A 6778-nucleotide genomic window follows, 5' to 3' on the forward strand; every position below is an offset into this window, starting at 1 on the left:
AATAATCCCAATGAATCCTTCTGGGAGACTCATTTACGTTTAAGGTGGAACAGTGAGCATTTTGAAAATATTCAGCCATAGTTGCCACTGTATATTAGGAAGATATGCAAATACCGCCCCCCCCCCCCTTCTGCTAATAAAATCCACACCATTCCCAACTATACAGCTCTGGGAAATGATCCTCAGTACCAGAGTCCCCAGGTAAGCCCATTCAGTAGTTTGTATGAACACAGACTTGTCTCACTCAGGTATTTTAACAAGTCATTTTATTGAGAGCTAGTGTGTGGAGCAGGAGACTGGAAATATGTCATGGTTTTCATGACCAGCATATTCTGTGTTTGCAAGTGTCAACACTAATGTGCAACCGGCTGGGTCTGAAGGAGACTTGAGGGAGCTTAAGATGTCTTTGAGATTCTTTTGTGCAATCTCTGGATTCACTTTCAGTAGCACTGCTGTGACCTGTATCAGTCATGCTCCAGGCCTACAGTGGGTTTCACATATTAGTACTGTTGCTATCGCATATTATGTAGATTCCGTGAAGGCTGGTGTACCATCTCTAGAAACATTGCCAAGAACACACTGTATCAGCGAATGGACAGTCTAAAAGTCAATCACAATTCCATGTATTACGGTGGGTAAGACACACGGAGGGAAGTCAGTGTGAGTACAGATACGAACCGCCCATGCAGGGAGGGAGCTGTGTATTGTAGGGTGCTGTAAGGGCCTGAAAAGAAGGAAGCATTCTGACTCTGGAGCATTTGGAGAGGGAGTTTCAAGTCAGGTTTCTTACTTTGATCCAGGGTTCTTCATCTCATAGTTTCCCACTTGGAATCTATATTGTTTATGATTCAGTGCCTACCCTTAATATTTGTGGATTCAAAGTTGTAAGAAGAGAAAACATTCTGTTGGAGAGGAAAACAAACAAATGAGCTTGTTCTACAGGGAGTGTATATTACTCTGTCAGGGGTGATCAGCATATGTCTTGAGGTCAGTATGTTAGTCTGGGTGGATTGTAGAAATCAATTCATAGGCACTTCTATGTGTATAGAAAGAGCTTTATAGAAGCAGCAATTGTAAATTGAGAAAGCATACCAGCCCAGGACAGATCAAACTTATAAGTCCAATAGTAGTCCATATGTCTGACACCAATCTGTAAATTCCTCTCGATTCATGCAACATATGCAACAACGCTGAGTACAGGCAAATCACAGGCTAGTTAGTGGGTGGAAGGTCTTGTGGATCCAGTGGCCTTGAAAGCATCTTAGTGCTAACATGGGTTTCCATGGGACTCCTCCAGCTCCAAGGCTCTGGCTGCTATTTGTGTAGCTCCATGTGACTTGTGAACAGGAATGCCTCGCATGGAGAGAATGTATGTGGCCTCTAGTGAGATGTTTATCTTATTTGCACCTCCAAATTAGGTCATTTAGCTGCAAACTGATTGACAGGCTAGAGTTCATTCCTTTGCAAGTTGACAGGAAATCACTTAACTGCCACAGTCGAATAGCTTTCAGGCAGACTCAGTGAAGTTCCTGGGTAGTGCTAACTGTTAAGGACTCAACTAATGGCTGTAAAGTTGGTGGTTTGAAAATTGGTGTCATTAATTCAAGTATAATATATTGAAAAAAGTTGCTTTTCACCCAAACTAAAAGTCTGCTAAAACTGATCATTTCCAACTCCTAGTAATCCTATAGGACAGATGAGAACTTCTCATATAAGAATACCAAGCCTGTAGTTCCTTATGAGGTTATTCTACCAAAAATTTCTCCCACAGAGCAGTTGCTGGGTCTGAATGATTGACTTTTCATTTAACTACTGGGCAAGTCACCACTGTACAACCATGGTAGGTAGTTCTTACCTATCCATTCAAGTGAAAATTTTAAAATATTATATTCTGTCAAATAATCATTATAGTTTAAAATTATATATTTCCGAAAGTCTTGCTGTTTTTCTTCCTGACTCTTTCCCTAGATCAAGGATCAGCAAATTTCTTTTTTGAAAAAGGCCTGAAAATCATACTTTATGATTCCACTGGTCATATACTCTTGGAGACTATTACTGAACCCAACTGATGGAGTGTGAAAATAGCAGCAAGCAGTAGAGAAGGACATAGCCATGTGCTGATAGAATTTTATTCACAAAGAGAGACTCTTGGCCATGAGCCTGTTAACCAAAGCCCTATCTGAAGGTCTGCATAAGTAACAGACAACATTCTTCCTTAAAACAATTTTATTGGAACTTCATGTACATATGCTTCAATTCAATAATTCAGTCATATCAAGAATAGGTGTAGAGCTGTCTATCTTCTCTGCACCAAGAGCAACTCCCCTGACACTACTCCTCATCCCCTGAAAATGTATGCCTGCACCAAATTCATCTCCACCCTTTCCCTGGTCAGGAACACCTCCCAGTTGTTGACTCGACCCTTGTCTGTGTAGGTGCCGAAATAACTGGAGACACTGACAGATGAGCACTTCATCAGCTCGAGAGTCCCACATTCCCTGACCTCACTGATCCCTTGTCGAAGCTTCTAGTCAGCACCATCTCAAGGGACATTGACATAGCAGCCAAGCTCATTGGAGCCGGGACTGGAACAGTTGGAGTGGTGTCTCTGGAGCCGGCATTGGGACTGGGTTTGGGAGCCTCATCCTCGGTTATGCAGGAACCCCTCTCTGAAGCAGCAGCTATTCTACATCATCCTGGGCCTTGCCTTCTTGATGGCTTTTAATGTAGGGGTTTTTAATATAATATTCACATGTAATACACTTGCATAGTTAAATCACTTTTTAAAAGAATTGTAAATATATATATACCTATATCATAACAAATTCTTATGTTCCCTCCCCCTCTTGCATTCATTGCTTGCTCCCCAAATCCCCTCACCCTCCTGACTCCTTTGCTCCCCACATGCCCCAGACCAATGTATCAGTTATTGTCTCTAAGTATCCACTCCTTCTGTGCTTAACACACTTGGAAACCCAATAGAAACAATAAAACACATAGAAACAATAAAACACAAAAACAAAACAGCAGGAAGAGAATAAAAACATTATAAAAATGAAAGTAAAGAGTAAGAAAGGAAAGTTCACCTTCAGTATTTTAAAGTCCAGAGGTGGGTGGGGATCTGTTGTAGAACAAGTGAGAAATACTTGACCCTAGAGCAAATTCAGGTTGGGTCAAGAGGTAGGTCAACTGACCAAGTATCATATTATGCCATGGTCTGATCCACTATGATCAAGTTTGCAGTCATCTCTGTCTGATAATAAAGCTTGTCAAGAGGATCTGCCAAATGCCTAATATGACTAGATATTCTCCAGATGGACTTTGAGTTCCCACTGTCCACTTAGCCTTTAACAAATTGGAGGTTCACAATTGTAGCTCTGAAACTTTTCCCTTCATCATATTTGTATTTTGTTGTCACCATCTTTGGATCACACAGGCTGATGTGCTTCTTCAGTGTGGACTTACTTGACGCCTCACTTAGACTGGTGCTTGTTTGATGACAAGACCTTTAAGACCCCAGATAATCGATAGCCTTGCGCCATTTGCTTTCTTCACCACACTTTGCTCTAATGCCCTTATCTTTAGTGATCTCCCCATGAAGGCGAGGATTGTGCAGAGCCATGTTATAAGATCCTGTCCTCAGAATAAGATCACCTAGAGCACTGATCTAGCTAAATCTTGTCACAAACCATGGGCACTTCTATCGAGTATCTGGAAAGTGACAGGTGAGACTCCACAACCACCAAGGTAGATGAGGAGGACGAAATGAGAAGAGAAGTGGGTGCTCCCCCCTTTTTTGTATGCTTTATTTATTTATTTTTAAAATATTTTATTAGGGGCTCATACAACTCTTATCACAATCCATGCATATACATACATCAATTGTATAAAGTACATCTGTATATTCTTTGCCCTAATCATTTTCTTTCTTTTTTGTACATTTTATTAGGGGCTCATACAACTCTTATCTCAATCCACACATATACATGCATCAATTGTATAAAGCACATCCGTACATTCTTTTCCCTGATCACTCTCAAAGCATTTGCTCTCCACTTAAGCCCTCTGCATCAGGTCCTCTTTTTCTTCCCCTCCGTCCCTGCTTCCCCCTCCCTCATGAGCCCTTGATAATCCACAGATTGTTATTTTGTTATATCTTGCCCTATCCGGAGTCTCCCTTCCCCGCCTTCTCTGCAGTCCATCTCTCAGGGAGGAGGTCACATGTGGATCCTTTTAATCAGTTCCCCCTTTCCAACCCACTCACCCTCCACTCTCCCAGCCTCGCCCCTCACGCCCCTGGTCCTGAAGGTATCGTCCACCCTGGATTCCCTGAGCCTCCAGCGCTATTATTCTATCTTTCTGTATTTGTTTATAGTTTCTGTTATTTGTTTCCTGTTTGGAGCACAGAAGAAGACAACCACTGAGGCAATGGTTTATCTGGTAGGGGAGGGAGAAGGTAATTGGGGAGTGATCAGAGGGTGCGGGAGGCAGGAGGAAACATTAGAGCTGATTGTGATGATGCATACGGAACTCTTTTTAGGTCTGGTTTAACCAGGGAAGTGTGAAAATTATATCAAGAAAATTATTTTTAAAAAGAAACCAAACTTTTTACTGTGCGTGAAGGAGGAAGAATTTTTGCTTAGGGGACAGTGAATTCATTTTAATGGGTGTGTAGCAATTCACAGAAGAATAAAAATAATAGTTGTACAACATAAAAAGAATGGTCAGTGGCACCGAAGCACACATGTAGAAGTTGTTGAATTGGTAACTGCTTTCTTGTGTATATTTTTGCAAAATAAAAAGTTACATAAATGATAATGATTATGGGGGAGAAAATAATGTAAAATTGATTGTGGTAAGGATTATACAACCCTTTTGATATGGTTGAATTACTGAATTGTATATTATGTGGATAAATTATCAATAAAATGTCATTTTGTTATTTTTTAAGAGAAGTGGATGCTCAGAAATAGTCATCATTTTACCCTCACTTTACCCAATAGCCTGAATCTCTCATAGACTAACCTTGTCCTTAGGATAGGATGGAGCTACCAAGAAAGAAGGTCACCAAGGAAAATGGCATCCTCGGGAATTTCCTTCATTGTGGCTCACAGCTCAGGCCAACCACGTGCATTTCTACCAAACTGCCCATGGTTTTCAGGGAGGACTTGTTTGCCCACAGTCAGTGTGAATGATGAAGAGGAGAGATTGAATCACAGAACGCGGGTCAGGAACATCCCCTCCAGGGGCCATTGCTCAGCCTTTCCTACTCGGAGCCAACCTTCTGCTTCCACAAACACAGCACACGTGGATCACCTGCAGTGTAAAATATGGCAGCACAACTCAAACTCATATTCTTCCCATGTTGATCAGAGATACCTGTGGCGGTGACACCCTTCTGGATTCTTCTTGGTGACATGGATGTCTTACCCTGTGAGCACCTTGAACATCAAACACAGTGCTTTTCATCTTAGAACTCTTTTAAATTAGATCTCCTCTGTACTCCTAGGTGTAATAGTGCAGGTAGAGCTGCTACAGACCAGTGATGGGCTCAGAAAGCTTTCTCAGAGGGCTATGTCTCACTGCCATGTCTGCAGATAGCAAGTTTCTAGATCTATCAGGCTCTGGGAAACAAAGCGTGTGTTATGTGGCAAAGAAGCCTAGTGATGACAATTTTAGCAACAGCCCCGTCTTCAAAATCAACACACTGCAACCATGATAGCTCAGCCAGCTAAGCATGTTTTAGCAATAATCTGAAACCTGGAGACACTGGCATGTATTATGTGGGAAAAGTACCAGGAGGCACGGTGAAAGGAACGTGGACAAACATCTCAAGCGTCAGGAGACCAAGAGGGCAGCAGAGGGAGCTCAGGGTACAGGGGACACAGTTTTTGCCATGGGAGCAAGGACAGGGGTGCTGAGTGCTTGTTTCCTCTTGTGTCTAGACTTTCCCAATTTACCCAAGCCGAGAGCCTCTCCGGGAACTCCTCCGGAAGGGCAGTTCAAATATCTCTTATTTTCCTGCCCTGAAAATGAAAATCCATCGTTCTTCCTGAGAAGACAGGGAGAAACACATCAAACTTGGGATAAGTTGAAATCAATCCCAGAAGGCCCAGTGTTCTCTCAATGTCATTAAATTCTGCCCTCAATGTGCTTCTTTCAACACATTCCGTTTCTCTCCACTGTTGTATTTTTCCCCAAATGCCAGTTGGTTGAAACTGTATGTGTGCACATCTGACGCCAAATATCTTTTGAAGAGAAAACAACTCAAAACAAAGCATGATTTTACAATTCCTGAAATAATTTATACTTAAATTATTAAGTGCCGGGAGGCACTGAACTGCATAGTGTCTGCTGGGAGAGAGGCGTAGTCTCAAAGTTTTTGGCATTTTCAGGGCCCCAGTTGGGAGGCGTGGTCGACCATACTGGTTAAACCCATTGGCTGAATCAAGCCCATCTGACCTAGATGGCGTCTCAACCAGGTGTGCCGGCTTCCTCTCACAAAGACCTGAATGTGAGCATGCCCTTTAGCCTTAAGCAGCTTCCAACTTCCTGTAAGGGTCGAGAGAGGCTTTGGCACGTAGAGTGACAGCCCATAGTTCTGCCTCACAGCATCAGTGTCTAAAGAAGACATGGGTGTTGGAGAGTGTGGGGCAATGATGATACTCTCGGGTGGACCTGATGGTTTCAAGGAACTCCATACTGCCCAGTCCTCGACACACAGGATAATTCCATACTGTCCAGTCCTCGACACACAGGATATACGGGAGCCTCAGTC

This window comes from Tenrec ecaudatus, chromosome 13, assembly GCF_050624435.1.
Source record: "Tenrec ecaudatus isolate mTenEca1 chromosome 13, mTenEca1.hap1, whole genome shotgun sequence".
Classification (NCBI taxonomy): Eukaryota; Metazoa; Chordata; class Mammalia; order Afrosoricida; family Tenrecidae; genus Tenrec; species Tenrec ecaudatus.